The following is an 18,062-nucleotide window of genomic DNA, read 5'->3' as shown; positions in this document are numbered from 1 at the left end:
AGCTGGATTTATTTTTACATATTTTATTCTTTTAGTTACTATTGCAAATGAAAAATTTTCCTTGATTACCTCTTCAGGTTGTTCATTGTTTGTGTATAGAAACACTACCGACTTTTAAGTGCTGCTCTTTTACCCTGCTACTTTGCTAAATTCATTTGTTACCTCTAGAAGCTTTGTTGTAGATTTTTTCAGGGTTTTCTGTAAATAGGATCATATCATCTGCAAATAGGGAAATTTGTACTTCTACCTTTCCAATTTAGATGCCTTTTATTTATTTTTCTTGCTTAACTACTCTGGCTAGAATTTCTAATACAATGTTGAGTAACCGTGGTAATGGTGGGAATTCTTGAAAGCTTTCAGTCTTTCATCATTAAGTATAATTTAGCTATGGGTTTTCATATATGCCTTTTATCATGTTGAGGAAGTTTCCTTCTATTCCTAGTTTTCTAAGTGATTTTATCAGGAAGGGGTACTGGATTTTTCCAGATGCCTTTTCTGGGTCAACTGAGATGATCCTTGTTCTAGTTTGCTTGCTGCCAGAATGCAATATACCAGAAATGGGATGGCTTTTAAAAAGGGGAATTTAATAAGTTTCTAGCTCACAGTTTTAAGGCTGAGAAAATTTCCCAATTAAAACAAGTCAAATTGTGAACACTGCTGCCATAAACACTAGTGTACAAATGTCCATTTGTGTCCCCACCCTCAGTTCCTCCAAGTATATACCCAGTGGGGGATCATATACCAACCCCACCCTTAGCCTCCTATGGAACTACCACATTACCTTCCAGGAGGGAGTCACCTCTTAGCTTCCCCACCAACAGTGATTAGGTACATCTCTCACTCCTCATTTTCTCCAGCATGTGTATATCTGTTCATTTTTAAACAGTTTTATTCACACATCATGCAATCCAACTTAAGTAAAAAGTCAATAGTTCCTGATATAATCACATAGCGATGTGTTCATCACCACAATCTACATGAAGACATTTCCTTTTCTTCTGCAAACAATCCCATACCTGTCCTCATATCCCCTGCTAATTGACATTTAGTTTGGGCATATTGTCTTTGTTACATTCAGTGGAAGCATATTACAAAATGTTACTGTTGACTATAGACCCTAGCTTGCATTTATTGTATTTTTTTTCCTGTATACCACCCCATTTTCAACACCTCAAAATGTTGACATTCATTTGTTCTCCCTCATGCAAAGACATTCTTATATTTGTAGATTTAATCGCAATCATTGTCCACTCTAGGCATTCCTAAGTTATACCATCTCAGTCTTTATCTTCTATGTTTCCTTCTGGCATCATACATGCCCCAGCCCTTATCCTTCAACCATACTACATTCAGCCTCATTCAGTAAGCTTATATTATTATGCTACCATCAGATAGTATTGTGCTATCCATATCTGACTTTTCACAATCAATCCTGTTGCACATTCTTTACTCCAAATGCCCAATCTCTATCCTCTTTCTATTTCCTGGTAACCTGTGTTCTTAACTTTAACTCTCAAAGTTCACTCATTAATGTTAGTTAATATTAGTGAGATCATAAAGTATTTGCCCTTTTGATTCTGGCTAACTTATCAGCATAATGTCCTCAAGGCTTATCCATGTTAATACATGCTTCATGACTTTATTCTGTCTTATAGCTGTGTAATATTCTATCATATGTATATACCACAGTTTGTTTAGCCACTCATCCATTGATGGATATTTGTACTGTTTCCGTCTCTTGGCAATCATAAATAATGCTGCTATAAACATCCATATGAAAATGTCCGTTTGTGTCCTTGCCTTCAGTTCCTCTGAATATATACTTAGTAATGAGATTGCTGGATCATATGGCAATTCTATACTTAGCTTCCTGAGGAACCACCAAACTGCCTTCCAGAGCAGTTGCACCATTTTATGTTCCCACCAACAGTGGATAAGTGTGCCTCTTTCTCCACATCCTCTCCAGCACTTGTCATTTCTGTTGTTTGGATAATGACCATTCTAGTGGGTGTGAAATGATATCTCATTGTGGTTTTGATTTGCGTTTCCCTAATAGCCAGTGAAGTTGAGCATCTTTCCATGTGCCTTTTAGCCATTTCTGTTTCCTCTTCTGAAAAGTGTCTGTTCATTTCTTTTACCCATTTTTTAAAATTGGGTTGTTTGTCTTTTTGTTGTTGAGTTGTAGAATCTCTTTATACATTCGAATATTGTTTCCCATTGTATAGGTTGCCTTTTCACTTTCCTGAAAAAGTTCTTTGATGCACAAAAGTGTTTAATTCTGAGGAGAGCCCATTTATCCATTTTTTTTTTTCATTGCTCATGCTTTGGTTGTAAGGTCTGTGAAGCCACCTCCTATCACAAGATTTATAATATATTTCCCTACATTTTCTTCTAACAGTTTTATGGTCTTAACTCTAATGTTTAGGTCTTTAATCCATTTTGAGTTAACGTTTATATATGGTATGAGATATGGATCCTCTTTCATTCTTTTGCATATGGATATCCAGTTCTTCAAACACCATTTATTGAACTGGCTGCTTTGTCCCAGTTGGGTTGGCTTGACCATCTTATCAAAGATCAATTGTCCATAGATGAAGGGGTCTATTTCTGAACACTCAATTTGATTCCATTGTTCAGTATATCTATCTTTATGCTATTACCATGCTGTTTTGACCACTGTAGCTTTGTAATATTCTTTAAAGTCAGGTAGTGTGAGACCTCCCACTCCATTTTTCTTTCTCAAGATATTTTTAGCTATTCAGGGCACCCTGTCCTTCCAAATAAATTTGGTTTTTGGTTTTTCTATTTCTGCAAAGTAAATTGTTGGGATTTTAATTGGTATTGTAATGAATCCATAGATCAACTTGGGTAGAATTGACATCTTAATTATATTTAGTCTTCCAATCCATGAACATTGTATGCCCTTCCATTTATTTAGGTCTTCCATGATTTCTTTTAGCAATTTCTTATAGTTTTCTGTGTACAGGTCTTTTGGGTCCTGAGTTAAATTTATTCCTAAATATTTGATTCTTTTGGTTGGTATTGTAAATGGAATTTTTTTCTTGATTTCCTCCTCAGATTGTGCATTACTAGTATATAGAAACACTACTAGTTTTGGGTGCTGATCTTGTACCCTGCCACTTTGCTGTACTCATTTATTAGCTCTAGTAGCTTTTCTGTAGATTTTTTGGAATTTTAGACATATAGTATCATGTTACCTGCAAACTGTGAGAGTTTTACTTCTTCTTTTCCAGTTTTGATTGCTTTTATTTCCTTTACTTGTCTAATTGCTCTGGCTAAAACTTCCAACACATTGAGTAATAATGGTGACAGTGGACATCCTTGTCTTGTTCCTGATCTTAAAGGGAAAACTTTCAGTCTTTCCCTATTGAGGATGATGTTAGCTATGGGTTTTTCATATATTCTCTTTATCATGTTGAGGAAGTTCCCTCCTATTCCTATCCTTAAAATGTTTTCCTTAAGAAAGGATGTTGAATTTTGTCAGATGCCTTTTCTGTATCAATTGAGATGCTCATGTGTTTTTTCCACTTTGAGTTACTGATATGGTGTATTATATTAATTTCTTTTCTTGTGTTGAACCACCTTACATTCCTGGAATGAATCCCACTTGTTCATGGTGTATAATTATTTTAATGTGCTGCTGGATTCAGTTTACAAGTACTTTGTTGAGGATTTTTGCATTTGTATGCATTAAAGAGATTGGTCTGTAATTTTCTGTTCTTATAGTATCTTTGTCTGGCTTTGGTATTAGGGTGATGTTGGCCTCATAGAATAAATTGGGTAGTTTTCCCCCTCTTCAATTTTTTGAAGACTTTGAGCAGGGTTGGTTCTAATTCTTCCTTGAATGCTTGGTAGAATTCACATGTGATGCCATCTGGTCCTAGACTTTTCTTTTTTGGGAGCTTCTTGATAACTAAATCAGTCTCTATACTTGTGATTGGTTTGTTGAGGTCTTCTATTTCTTCTCAATATTGGTTTTCATGCTTTTCTAGGAAGTGTCATTTCATCTGTGCTGTCTAGTTTATTAGCAGATAGTTGCTCATAGTAACCTCTCATTACCTCCTTAATTTCTGTGGGCCAGTGGTTATGTCCCCTCTTTCATTTCTGATTTCATTTATTTGCATCATCATCATCATCATCATCGTCATCATCATCATCATCATCATCATCATTATCATCATCATCATCATCTCTCTCTCTGTCTCTCTCTCTCTCTCTGTCTCTCTTTCTCTCTCTGTTAGCCTAGTTAAGGTTCCATCAATTTTAATGATTTTCTAAAAAAATCAACTTATGATTTTGTTGATTTTCTCTATTGTTTTCATATTCTCATTTTCACTTATTTCTGCTGTAATCTTTGTTATTTCTTTCCTTCTGTTTGCTTTGTGGTTTGTTTGCTGTTCTTTCTCTAGCTCTTCCAGGTGAATAGTTAATTTCTCAATTTTTGCTCTTTGTTCTTTTTAAATATAGGACTTTAGGGCAGTTAATTTCCCTCTCAGCACTGCCTTTGCTGCATGCCAGACATTTTGATATGTTGTGTTTCATTCTCACTTGCCTCAAAAATTTTACTGATTTCTCTTGTAATTTTTTCCTTAACCCACTGGTTGTTTAAGAATGTGCTGTTTAGCTTCCATACATTTGTGAATTTTTCAGCCCCCTTCCTGTTATCGATTTACAACTTCCTCTCATTATGATCTGTGAAAATATTTTGAATAATTTCAAAGTTTTTAAATGTATTGAGACTTGCTTTATGACCCATGATATGGTCTATCCTTAAGAATGATCCATAACATGTGAGAAAAATGTATGCCCTGTTGTGGGGTATAATGTTCTATAAATATCTATTAAGTCTTGTTCATTTATCATATTATTCAAAATCTCTGTTTCTTTATTAATCCTCTGTCTAGATGTTCTATCTATTGATGAGAGCAGTGAATTGAAGTCTCCAACTATTATGGTAGAGGTGTATACTTCTCCTTCAATGTTGTCAGTGTTTGTCTCATGTATTTTGGAGCACTCTGGCTCAGTGCATAAATACTTGTGGTTGTTATGTCTTCTTATTGAATTGTTCCTTTTATTAATGCATAGTGTCATTCTTTATCTCTTTTAATTGTTTTACATTTGAAGTCTAATTTGTTGGATATTAGTACAGCTACCCCTGCTCTTTTCTGGTTGTTGTTTGTGTGAAATATCTTTCCCAAACTTTCACTTTCAATCTGCTTTTGTCCTTGGATTTAAAGTGAGTCTCCTGTAGACAGCATATAGATGGGTCCTATTTTTTAATGTATTCTGCCAGTCTATGTCTTTGATTGGGGAGTTTAATCCATTGCCTCTTTTTTTTTTTTTTTTTTTTGCTTTGCATGGTCAGGCAATGGGGATTGAACCTGGGTCTCTGGCATGGCAGACAAGAATTCTGCCTGCCGAGCCACCATCACATCACCCTATCCATTGCCATTTAATGTTAGTACTATAAAGGCAATACTTTCTTCTATCATTTTGTCTTTTGGATTTTATGACATATATATATATATTTTTTCTCTTTTTATCTTATTGATAGTTTCATTTCTACACTCTTCTCCAGACCTCTTTCTCCTGTCTTTACCAATCTACCTGTAGTGCTCCCTGTAGTATTTCTTGTAGAACCAGTCTCTTAATCACAAACTCTCTCATTGTCTGTTTGTCTGAAAATATTTTAAAGTTCATTTCACTTTTGATGGACAGTTTTTCTGGGTATTGAATACTTGATTGGCAGTTTTTCTCTTTCAAAATCTTAAATATATCATACCATTTCTTTCTTGCCTTCATGGTTTCTGCCGAGAAATCCACGCATAGTCTTATCACCCTTGTATGTGATGGATTGCTTTTCTCTTGCCATTTTCAAAATTCTCTGTTTGTCTTTGACATTGACAATTTGATTAGTAAGTGTCTGGAGGTAGGTCTGTTTGGATCTATCTTATTTGGGGTATGCTATACTTCTTGGATCTGCAATTTTATGTCTGTCTTAAGAGATGGGACATTTTCAGTGATTATTTCCTCCATTAGTCTTTCTGCCCTTTTCCCTTCTCTTTTCCTTCTGAGACACCCTTAACATGTGTATTCAGGCATTTCATGTTGTCCTTCAATTCCTGCTCCTATTTTTCCATTCCTTTCCCCATCTATTCTTTTGTGTGTAGGATTTTCCAGTCCTCTAGTTCACTAATCCTGTCCTCTGCCTCTTCAAATTAGCTGTTGTAGGTCTCCATTGCTTTTTTTCATCTCTTCTATTGTGACTTTCATTTCTATAAGTTCTGCAATTTGTTTTTTCAAATTTTCAAATTCTTCTTTATGTTTGCTAATGTCTTCTTTACATCCTTCATCTCTTTTGCCGTATCTTCCCTCAACTCATTGATTTGATATGGATGTGTTTTTGTACATCTATTAGAAAATCCTTAATTAGTCACTTCAACTCCTGTATCTCATTTGGAATGGTGGCTTGTTCTTTTGACTGGGTCATATCTTTGCTTTTCATAATATAACCCATTATTTTTTTGTGAGGGGGCATCTAGGTATTTGATTTCCTCAATTGTAGAGGTTGCTTTCACTCTTTTACCTAGAGTTTTCTTGGTTGGCTTTGTTCTCTATCTGCTCTTTGGCATTCAGTGCAACTTATTATACCTCTAGCATAGGTTCTGTTTAACTGATCAGAATTTTTCAACTTTTGTATTTCTGGTCTTGATATGCCTATATGGAACCTTTTTTTGAGGAGGTTCTCCTCAGATATGATCAACCTCAATCAGGTTTTCCCAGACCAAACAGGCACAAGTCTCAGGAGGAGAGAATAGCCAGTATCAAGAGTCCCTGAGGGTGAGACCCAACAGGTTGTCAGACTTTTCTATGAAGCCTCTAGACTCTATGCTTTCCTTATCCTGCCCAGCATGTGGTGCTTGTCAGTCTGTAGCTTCCCACCAGCATACAGTGATATGGTGTCTTTAATTCTAAGCTGACCCTGTCCCTGTCAGGGCTGTGATTGAAACATAGGCTAAGGTAGAGGACCAGTTTATGTTGCTTCTGTTATCCTGCCCTTGGGACCTGAATTCCCTGAAGGAGAGCCCCCACTTGAGCTGGGCCCACCCCCCTTTTCTTGGGGGAAGATATACCTTTTAGGGAATTGTCCCTATTCACCTGACCATTTACTGTGTCTCTCAGACATGCCTTAATTCCACCCTTCCCTGGGGCACTGCTGAAGCCTCAGAGGCTCACAGTTCTATCTAATGAATTGTTAAATAAAAAGAAAAGAGAAAGAGAGAGAGAGAGAAGCCTTTTCAGAGCAGGACTCCAGGTTCCTGGGTTTGCCAGTCAATAGCTGGAGTTGGTATGTGACTCTGTGTCCCCAGGCTCTATATGCGCCTTTTCCTTGGGGCCCAGCACTTTTCCAGTATTTTGTGCTCTCCAATTCAAACACCCTCATTTTATCCCCAATCAGTCCCATCCCCTCTCTACTGGGGTGAAAACTCCCAGTTTCTTTAGTGCTTACTCCAGGTTTATTATCTATGCTTGGGGCCTATTTTCAGCAGTCCAAATTTGTTAATTAATTCTGCAATTGGAGCTTGGTTGAGCTAACTTTCTTGCCACTAATAAAGTCTGTTTCCTTTCTGCTCAGGGAACCAGTCTGCTGTGTCCATTGGGGAGGGGCACCAGCCTCTGTGACTTGGGACACTTACAGTTCTGTGTGGGTCACAGCTGTTCCACCCATTCCAGACTATTGTACAATGTGTGTCTGGTTACTGATGTCCCCCTAACAGTTGTTTCAGACAGTTCCTGGCTATTTACTAGCTGCACTGGAAGAGGAACTAAATTCTGTGCCTCACTACACCACCATCTTGCCACGCGTTTTATTCTTCTTAAGCATTTTTTTTCTTCTTGAGTATTTTTAAGATCATTTTTAAAAAGGCTTTGTTCTATATGCCTACATTCTCATCTTCATTTGTGTGAAAACACAATGACCCCTTCCTTTGGATCATTTCCTCTTTCTTTGCTTATTTTCTGTTATTTTTGTTAACAGAATAACAATATCTTTGTTATTTCTGTTGCACATTGTACATTTTAATATTTTAAAGTGTTAACTCTGGGATTTACTCCCTGGGATGTCTGTTTCTTGGTTCTGTAATCAGCTGGTGATAAGACAGAGATTTCCTATCAGGAAGTTCTGCCCAAGGGTAAACCCTAGTGTATAGGGTTTCCCGTGTCTTTCTGAGCCTCTGTCTTGTCCTTGGCTTTTGCTTAATAGTTGTTTTGGAGTTCCCCTGTTTACAGGAGTTTGGTTGTCTTCTCTGTTTCCCAGGATATAGACCTGTCTATTCCAGGTTTTTGTTGCTGGAAGGCCTTTTGTCTCAGATTGTCTGTCATTATACGTTTCTATGCTCCTTTCATTGTCTCCCGCTGCTTTAAACTGGAGGGCAAATTTTGGGAGTAGGGTTGCCCTGGAGAGGATTTTTCCAAGTCAGTCTTTCTCAGCCAAAACAGGACCAGGGATCCAGGAAGGGAGTGGTGACTGGGTCCAAAATGCCCTGGGAGGGGATCAGGAGAGTCTCCAAAATCTTCTCCGATGCCTTCCCAGAAGTGAGATTTCCTAAGGCTTGCCCAACAAATGAAGCCTTTAGCTACCTGTTTCCTGCAGCCTTGAGGAAGGAAGCACTATGTCTTTAAATCTCCATTACCTCTGCCCCTGTCCAGGGAGGTTTTAAACAATGGCTATCATTGCCTCTGTCTAGGTCAGATTGAAATAATAGTTGTCCACAGAGCTGGGAACTAACGATCCAAATTTGCCAGTCAAAAGCTGTGATCAGCGATCAGCTGTGCCCACCCCTGTACTTGGGGAAGAGGATTTTGATGTCTTTTCTGTCACAAGCAGCTAGCCAGGGACTGGATCTCTTGATGGCTGCCACCAAGAGTGGAGAATGGGTGCTGGTAGCCACCACAGGGAGACTACAATTTACAGTAATTTACATGCCTCTTCCTGCTCTTCCTGGGTGCTATACTTGTTCTTCTGGCCTCTAGAGTTTCAGAATAGTTGTTTCAGTCAGTTGCTGCCTATTTAATAGTTGTTTTGATGGGAGGACTGAGTCCTAGAGCTCCCTACTTCAACATCTTCCCTGGAAGTCAAGGTCGGGCTTATTTTTAAAAGTCAAAGCCAAAAACATAGTTCCAAGTTTTTTTTTAACAGAAACTTCTCATATATAACATTTGGTCCAGTTGGAGATAATAAGTAATTGTGTTAAACATGACAATATGGCTCTGCTTTTGAGTAAAGTGAAGGAATTGCTTTAAGGATTTCTTAATTGAAATAGTAGAATTTAATAATAAACTCATAATCTGAAACTGAACGTATAAGCATTTTGAAATATGGAGGTACCAAATCTTTGAATTAGGAAAAAATAAATATATATACATTTCTTTAAAAACATGTATTTTTCTTTCTCTCCACTCTCATAAGAAAAATGGCTGCATTCTTCTACCAAGGGTGGTGTATGCATGAATTTTGGTGGGCTTATTTTAAATGGGTGCATTTTACATTAAAATGGTGTCAAACTTTTTTCTTTAATGATGATGAATTTTTTAGAATTGACATGCAGAAATTTCAACATTAAATGATGTATCCATTCATTTACTCAGCAAATATTTTGCTAGTGCTCACTAGGTGCTAAGAGTTATGGATGCAAAGATGAACAAAATACAGTCCGACCTTAAAAGAACTTAGTTTCTGATATGAGTGATATACATAAAAACCAATTACTACACAATATGCTGTTATAATAAGATTAAGAATAGGGTACCCTGAAAATATACTGGAGAGCTTAGGCTTGCAAGGGTCAGAGAGAGAGTTTCCAGTATCTAAAGTATCGAAAGAATCTGACAAGAACTACACAGAAAAAAATAGATTGCTTAAAAAGGAGGATAATGAAAGCTTGCCTGAGACTTTTCTTCAACGTTAAACTTTAGAAGCTGAATAGAATAATCTCTCTGGTTGCCTGGGTAAGGTTTGATGTAAAAAGTCTATACCCATTCAAGTTATTCACACGGGAAGGGAAAAGAATGACATTCTCAGATATCTCAAGGTTCAGAAATCATAACACCTATTTCCTGAAACAATATTGGTATTCTAGTTTGCAAGCTTTTGGAATATGATATACCTAAAATGGAATGGCTTTTTAAAAGGGGAATTTATTAAATTGCAAGTTTATAGTTGTAAGGCTGTGAAAATGTCCAAATTAAGGCATCCAGAAAAAGATACCTTGGTTCAAGAAGGCCGATGATGTTCAGGGTTTCTATCTCAGCTGGAAAGGCATATGATGATGTCTGCTAGCTTTCTCTCCTCATTTTATAAGGCTTCCCTGGGAGCTCCAGTAAGCCATCCACCTTGGACGGGTGGAGACACATCTCCATGGAAACCATCTAATCAAAAGTTACCATCCACAATTGGGTGGGTCATATCTCCATGGAAACAATAAAAAAATGATTCCACCCAGCAATACTGAATGAGGATTAAAGTACATGGCTTTTCTGGGGTACATAATAGCTTCAAACTGGCACAATTGGTAAACATTTAAAATCATTAAAATATTGGATAAAGCAATTTTGTAACATGCATCACACTTGTAATTTCAAGATGCACTTTTGGATGTTTCTGACGTTGGGATTACTATTACGACTGATGTTAAAGAAACTTGCAGCCACTGGTTAGAAGCCTAAGTTATCATTGCTCCACAAGGGCCAGCTCAAACTGTAAAAAGCTAAAGTGTTCTGATTATGACTGAGAGCTCTGTATTAAAATTGCCTGATTCATATTTTGGCATGCTACTTACAAATCATATAACTTTACTAACCCTATGCATCAGTTTCTCCATCTGTCAAATACGGATAATTATAGTACTTGCCTCATAGGTTGTGTGTATATGTGTGTAAAATGAGATAAAATATTATGAATAGGGGCTGAGCCATAGGAGGAACTTAATAAATATTAGCTATTATGAAGAATTTCTGTCCCTTAAGTAGATGATCCTACATGCTGCTGACTTTAACTTAAATGTCCTTGAATGTTCACACTGTGATGTATCAAGAAATAAAAGTTATTGTGTGCTCTAAAGATATGGAGCCACATGCTAGAAAAGGCAAAGAAAGCCAGTTCTCTCAATTAGATCATAATTCAAAGGTATGAGATGTTGGTGTTCCTGCTTCATTCAACATGAAGAACCACCAAAAATACTAAATATGATATTTTTTTATATGTCTCTCAATTTTAGTTTCTAAATGCATATATGCAGAATTATGTTCTTAAAAAGATGTTCCTAGTCAAAAGGGGAAACTGCCTGTGCTGCTTCGAAACTATTACAAACCCCAGAAAAGCCATGTTTCAATCCTGATCTAATCTAGTGGGGGCAGCCATTTCTTTTAATCCTGATTCAATACTGTAGGTAGAAACTTTTTATTAGATTATCTCCATGGAGATGTGACACACCCAATTTTGGGTGTGACCTTTGATTAGATGGGGAAGTGACTCCACCCATTCAAGGTGGGTCTTGATTAGTTTACTGGAGTCCTTTAAAAGGGGAATAATTTTGGAGAAATCTCATATACAGATGCTTGGAGAACAGTTGCTTCAGAGTGGACAGAGACACAGATATTTGGAGATGCTTCAAGTGCCAACAGTGAGAACAAATGCCTAGACAGGGGCAGAGAGCCCAGCAGATATTGCCATGTGCCTGCTGATAAGATGCTAAGCAAGCCAGAACCTAGAGAGAGCCAAGGGAAGCCAAGAGATGAAACCCAGCCCCAGAGAAGCAAAGTGAGAAATCCCCACAGAAACAGAGGCTGAAAGCACAGAGCCCAGGAGCAAGGGACTAGCAGAAGCTAGCTACTTGCCTTCCCAGCTGACAGAGCTGTTCCAGATGGCATTAGCCTTTATTGAGTGAAGGTAACCTCTCATTGTGCCTTAATTTGGACATTTTCTTGGCCTTAGAACTGTAAACTTGTAATTTATTAAATATCCTTTTGAAAAGCCATTTCATTTTTTGGTATATTGCTTTCCAGCAGCATTAGTAAACTAGTACCCTACACAAATGTCCATGAACTGAAAAGGATTTAAGAAATTGTGGCATATCCTTGCAATAGAATATTATTTAGTCATAAAAGAAGAAAGAAGTGCTGATATATGCTAGAAAATAGATGAACCTTGAAAACCTTATGCTAAGTGAAAAAAGCCAGACACACAAGGCCACAGCTTGTATGATTCCATTTGTATGAAATGTCCAGACGGCAAATTCATAGAGGCAGAAAGTAGATTAGTGGTTGCCCAGAGCTGGAAGGAAGGAGAAATGGAGAGTGACTGCTTAATGAGTATGGGATTTCTTTTGGAAATGATGAAATTGTTCTGGAATTAGATATTGGTGGTGATTCCATGACATCATGAATGCACTAAACATTACTAATGGTAAATTTTATGTTATGTGTTGTGCTGGTTTGAAAGGATGTATGTACCCTAGAAAAGCCATGTTTTAATCAAAACCCCATTTCATAAAGGAAGAATAATCCCTATTCAATACTGTATGATTGAAACTGTAATTAGATCATCTCCCTGGAGATGTGATTTAATCAAGAGTGGTTGTTAAACTGGATTAGGTGACAACATGTCTCCACCCATTTGGGTGGGTCTTGATTAGTTTCTGAAGTCCTATAACAGAGGAAACATTTGGGAGAATGGGAGAGATTTGGAGAGAACAGAGCAGAATGACATAGCCATGAGAAGCAGAGTCTGCGAGCCAGAGACCTTTGGAGGTGAAGAAGGAAAATGCCTCCCGGGAAGCTTCATGAAACAGGAAGCCAGGAGAGGAAGCTAGCAAATGACGCTGTTTTTGCCACGTACCCTTCCAGATGAGAGAGAAACCCTGACTGTGTTCACCATGTGCCTTTCCAGATGAGAGAGAAACTCTGACTGTGTTCGCCATGTGCCCTTCCACTTGAGAGAGAAACCTTGAACTTCACTGGCCTTCTTGAATCAAGGTATCTTTCCCTAGATGCCTTTGATTGGGCATTTCTATAGACTTGTTCTAATTGGTACATTTTCTTGGCCTTAGAACTGTAAACTAGCAACTTATTAAATTCCCCTTTTTAAAAGCCATTTCATTTCTGGTATATTGCATTCCAGCAGCTAGCAAACTAGAACATGTGTATTTTGCCACAATAAAAAAAAAATATTCATTGCAGCATTGTTGCAATAGCAAAGGAATGCAAACAGCTTAAATATCCATTAATTGGCGGCTAGTTAAATAAATTATGGTGGACATCCATACAAAAGAATACTATATAACTGTTAAAAAGAATCAGGCAATGCTAACACATATTAATATGGAACAATTTTCAAAATAGATTGTTAAGTGAAAAAGCAAACAAAGTAAAACACTAAGTCACTCAGGAAGGCAAGAAGATGGTAAAAGTGATTACTTGGGAGAGAAGAACTGGAAGACTTGGGGGCAGGCAGAGGAGGGAGACATTTTATAATGTACTGTTGTTTTTATCTTTTGAATTATATTCTAAGAAATTTTAAAATAAAAAAATTACTTTAAAAAATTTGCTGTCCTAAATAACTCTTGGATTAAAGGGAAATGAAACTACAATTAAAACATGTAAAATAATACTAAAGTGAGAGTGACATCAACATTTGTAAGATGTAATCAAAGTGGCATTCAGAGAAAATTCTAGCCTTAAGTATTTTCATTATAAGACATGAAAGAATAAAAATAAATGAACTTAGTACTCAACTCACAAACTGAGTAAAGAGAAAGTAGAATGTCTAAAAATAAAAACGGCAATAAGAAAATATTAAGATAAAAAGCAAAAAATTACTTAACTTAGAGATGACTATAAAAGTGATGCAGCAAAGATGCATGTCTCTTTGACATGTCCAAATGGTAACAAAGAGAAAGAAAATATAAATATGAAATTTTTGATAAGAAGAATACTTTTCTCAACAACAGCAACAAAACCCTAAACTGTGTGAAAAAAAAATTAGCGTAAAACCCGAGTAGACTAATAATAGAAGACAGTGGAAAATATATTAAAGAACTACTTCCCAAAGAGGTACCAACAGCAAACAGTGTTATGGATTTGTTCTTTAAAAATTTCAAGGAGCCAATAATTCCCACTAAATTAAATATTTTCAGAACATAGAAAGTTTGGTATTTTTATCATTTTTTATAAAGCTGACATACGATTAATAATAAAGCCTATCAATGTTAGTGCCAGAAAACAAAAATGTCACTTATGAATATGAGTTCAAAAATTCTCAGTGAATTACAGGTATTTCTTTATCAGCATACATTTTCTTAATAGAAAGTAGATGCAAGATTAATCAATTTGGACACAAATTTTGCATACCAATGTTGGTTGTAACAAATTGTGGCTTGTAATTAGGAAAATAGCATTTTTGCACAAAGCATAGGAACAGTTGCTTTGTTTGAGTATCTGGTTACTCTGCCCAGATAGAGTTCCTTGGCTTATGCCACAGTGTTTTGTTTTTTTTTGTGGTAGTTTGAGTTGTGAATTGAATTGCAAAGCTAAAATGATAGAAGAGAGGCGTCCAAGCATGTGGATTGAGGAGAAAATGAGGAAATGTGTAGGTTTAGGTTGGTTCATTTTGATTAAGCAATTTATTATTTTAACCAGAGCAATAACAAAATACATTTTATAACTATAAACCTACTTTTATTACTGAAGCAATCATATTAATAACATGATTTTGGATAACAGAATTAAAAAAAATGCAATTACTCTATTATGAGACAGCAGAGTACTATATAGATCAGAGTAGAAAAGCTATACAGTTATCTCTAAAGATACTGAAAAGACATTGAACATACTTTAACATGAAGACATAAAGTCTTTTTTTTCTCTCAAACACACTTTCAGTAAACTAGGGCTGGAAAATTAATTCGTAGTTATTTGGCACTTATGATTAATGTATTTATCTCAAACCAACAGCCAACTTCATTCTTAATGTTAACCACTAGGGAAATTCCCCTGAGATCAGGAACAAGACAAAGTTGAACACTTGCTCCTGTTATTAAACACTGTTCTAGAATGTGGTGAGAAGAAAAAAAGGGAGGGGACAAAATTATTATTTTTCTGTCTAGGTACTGTATATGTATTATCTAAAATTATTTAGAACAAATGAGGGATTAATAAAATGGCCAGATACAAAGTAAAATTATGGAATCAATAACTTTCCTAAATGTCAGCAAGTAATTGGAAAATACAGTGGCAAGACTATCTTTGTCAAAAAAATAAAACAAAGAAACCACGTTTCCCCTCTCCCATGACACAAAGGACAAATTTGGTGCATACATTTCATGAAATCCTTATCAGAACTTTTTCAGGGGAATTTAACAGATTTGTTTTAAACCTTCCAGTTAGCCTTCCAGTTAGCTCATGGTCACGAGCGTTTATAAGAAATACCTGGAAGTTGCTTTAGGGCCCCAATTCTGCACTGAAACCCAGATGCTTAATTTGGCTGCTGGGCAGAAGCTTTCCACAAGGACGTGGTCCACTGTCCTTCCCTGGGTCTGAAGCTGACTGCATGGAGGCAGAACAGTATGTGTACCTGTGCCCATGGGGAAGTGACTCTGGAGGTGGGGGTGGAGATGGTGGTGGGGGCGAATGAGATGAAGGAGGACCTACCTCCTGGAACTAACTGGGCTGCTCTGTGATCTTGGACAAGTCATCTTCCTTTTTTGCCCTGTATTTCTCCCCTCACCCTGCAGTTTGGAGAAGAAATTTCCAATACTGTTTTAATACTGTATGAAGGCCAGCCAATTGTAACAGAGCAATGGAAAAATAACTTATATGAATTTATGTTTAAACTCTGGCTCCATCATTTACTACCTGGAAGATTCTATGATCTCTCTTCCTATAGGCACTCAATAAAGGACAGCTATCAATATAACAATGACAATGATTCTTGATGTTTACTTTTTTTAAATTATCAACCATTCTGAGGATTATTCTTAAGAAAATACTACATAATCTTTAATGTTCACTTTTGATTGTGGAAATAAAATACCCAATTGGTAACAGAAAAAGATGATTACTATAATGGTAAAAATTTAAATGTTCTAAGATAGGATATGCAGAGTTAGGTATTAGGTTAATGCTTTAGTGTAAAGAGTTATTCATTAGCATGTGTTTCTTATGAGGTGGAATAATAAATACTAAACCTGAGTTGATGTTTGAATGGGCTGGCTGGATCAGGCTGGAATTAATTTTTAAAAATTAATGAAAACTTATGACTACATACAGCATTTAACTTTTCAGAAACAAAGAAACAAAAAACTCCTACAGCAACTAGTAAGCTATATACCACTTAACTTAAACCAAATACATATCTTTCAATTTTACATTATTTTATAATAACCACTTATTGGAGAAGGCTTACACTCCAGATATGAACCAAACCCCCCCCCCCCCAAATTTTCAAGTAGAGACTAAGCTTATCTCAAAAGTTGAAAAGTAACAAGACCATATTTTAAACTTTCTTGGATCTTGAATAGGGAGCCCATTTTATTTTTAAGGTCAAATTTTCAACTATGATAATGAATAGAAAGGCATTATTGAATCATGCCCTAAATTACTCATTAAGCAAAAGTTAGAATAGAAAAAAAATTGCAACATGCCCATTTAAGACATCCAGACCATCTTGCTATGTTGAGAATTGGTAGGAAATGCTAAAGTTTGATTACCTCTTCTCCAGGTTGCAAATCTTCCTTTGTAGACTACTCCTCTTTAAAGATCTAGACGGTTACACGGTCCAGGAGCTTTATCCACAGGCTGTGTAACAAGGCCATCCAACAAACTGCTCTGAGCTCTCCATTGTGTCAAACTGGGAACTTCCACTGAGAAATCCCCTAACTTGAAGACTTCCTTATTTGTAGTCATCAACAGCCAATCATGGCAAGATATTGAAATGAAGCAAAGACTACCAGAAAATACTCTGTAAACCACCCGTGACTGTAGCTCTGACTTCCTTTTGAAGCAAAAGTTACTTTACTTGAATAGTTAGGGCATTTTAACAAAAACCCAGAAACTTGTAAACTCCCAATTTTGGGGGATTAAGCATATTTTTATGAAAAAAATTTAAGTTTATTTATTTGATAAATGGCCCCTTTAGCCTTTAAACAGTCACTGTTTGTCCTAAGTATTATATTTATAAACAGCAGACAAAGACTAGATTCAAGCATAGCTGCCTTTGCTTGTGAACTAAAGAGTTCACTTGGATGATACTAAGCAATAATTAGGTTTATACTGGATTCTAGAGCCTGACCTCAGGTGCTTAGAAGCTGGGTAAAGCAAAGGTATCTGCAGCCTAAAGATTTTGAGACAGTCTTTCTCCATTAAAGAACTAAGGTTCCATAGTGTATGTTCCCGTACACTGGAAAATACATGCATTTTTCTCCCAGGCTACTTGGAGTAAAATATCAAGTTTTACATGCAAATGGAAGGCAGCATATGTACCACAGACATTTTTCTTTGTTATAGCATTTTAGAGCTATAAATGTCCTTAGTCACCATCTGTTCCATTTTTTTTTTCATTACAGATGAGGAAACAGGAGAGGATGAATGCCCAATGTCACAAAGAAAGTTAGAAGCAACACTCAGATTAACATCTGAGCCCCTTGAATTGGAGTACACTTCTTTTTTCACTGCACCATAGTCTCTGCTTGTCAAGTTATTGCATCAGAAAAGACAAGTGAGTGGTCCATTGCTCAACTCCTGCATTTTACGGATGAGGACACTGAATCCTTCACCAAAGTTCCATGGTTAGTAAAAGGATTAGAATTTAGAGCTTCTAATTCTTAGTCTAGCTTCTTTTCTACTTTAAAACATAATGAATTATATATTAAATAAACCTGAGATATTGCTACTCATGATGTAATTATTCTATAAAAGGAGATAATTTGTGGGTTCGATTCCCGGTGCCTGCCCATTTAAAAAGAAAAAAAAGGAAATAATTTGAAAGT

At 36.4% G+C, this 18,062-nt stretch overlaps 1 protein-coding gene and 1 long non-coding RNA gene across 3 annotated transcripts in view; one reads left to right on the top strand and one right to left on the bottom strand.

Moving 5' to 3' along the window:
* Nucleotides 1-16,927, bottom strand: part of TANK (TRAF family member associated NFKB activator) — a 119,400-nt gene extending 102,473 nt beyond the window's left edge. For both annotated transcript variants that reach the window (XM_077153994.1, XM_077153998.1), the window contains exon 1: nt 16,785-16,927. The gene's annotated coding sequence lies outside the window, so the exon portion shown is untranslated. The remainder of the gene's footprint in view (nt 1-16,784) is intronic.
* The window catches only part of LOC143677675 (uncharacterized), a 215,482-nt gene that overhangs the window by 9,279 nt on the left and 188,141 nt on the right, over nt 1-18,062 (top strand). The window contains exon 2 of the long non-coding RNA XR_013172788.1: nt 17,640-17,861. This is a non-coding gene — a long non-coding RNA (uncharacterized LOC143677675). The remainder of the gene's footprint in view (nt 1-17,639; nt 17,862-18,062) is intronic.

Source organism: Tamandua tetradactyla, chromosome 3 (genome assembly GCF_023851605.1).
Source record: "Tamandua tetradactyla isolate mTamTet1 chromosome 3, mTamTet1.pri, whole genome shotgun sequence".
Taxonomy (NCBI): domain Eukaryota; kingdom Metazoa; phylum Chordata; class Mammalia; order Pilosa; family Myrmecophagidae; genus Tamandua; species Tamandua tetradactyla.
This window is presented reverse-complemented; position numbering and strand designations above follow the sequence as displayed.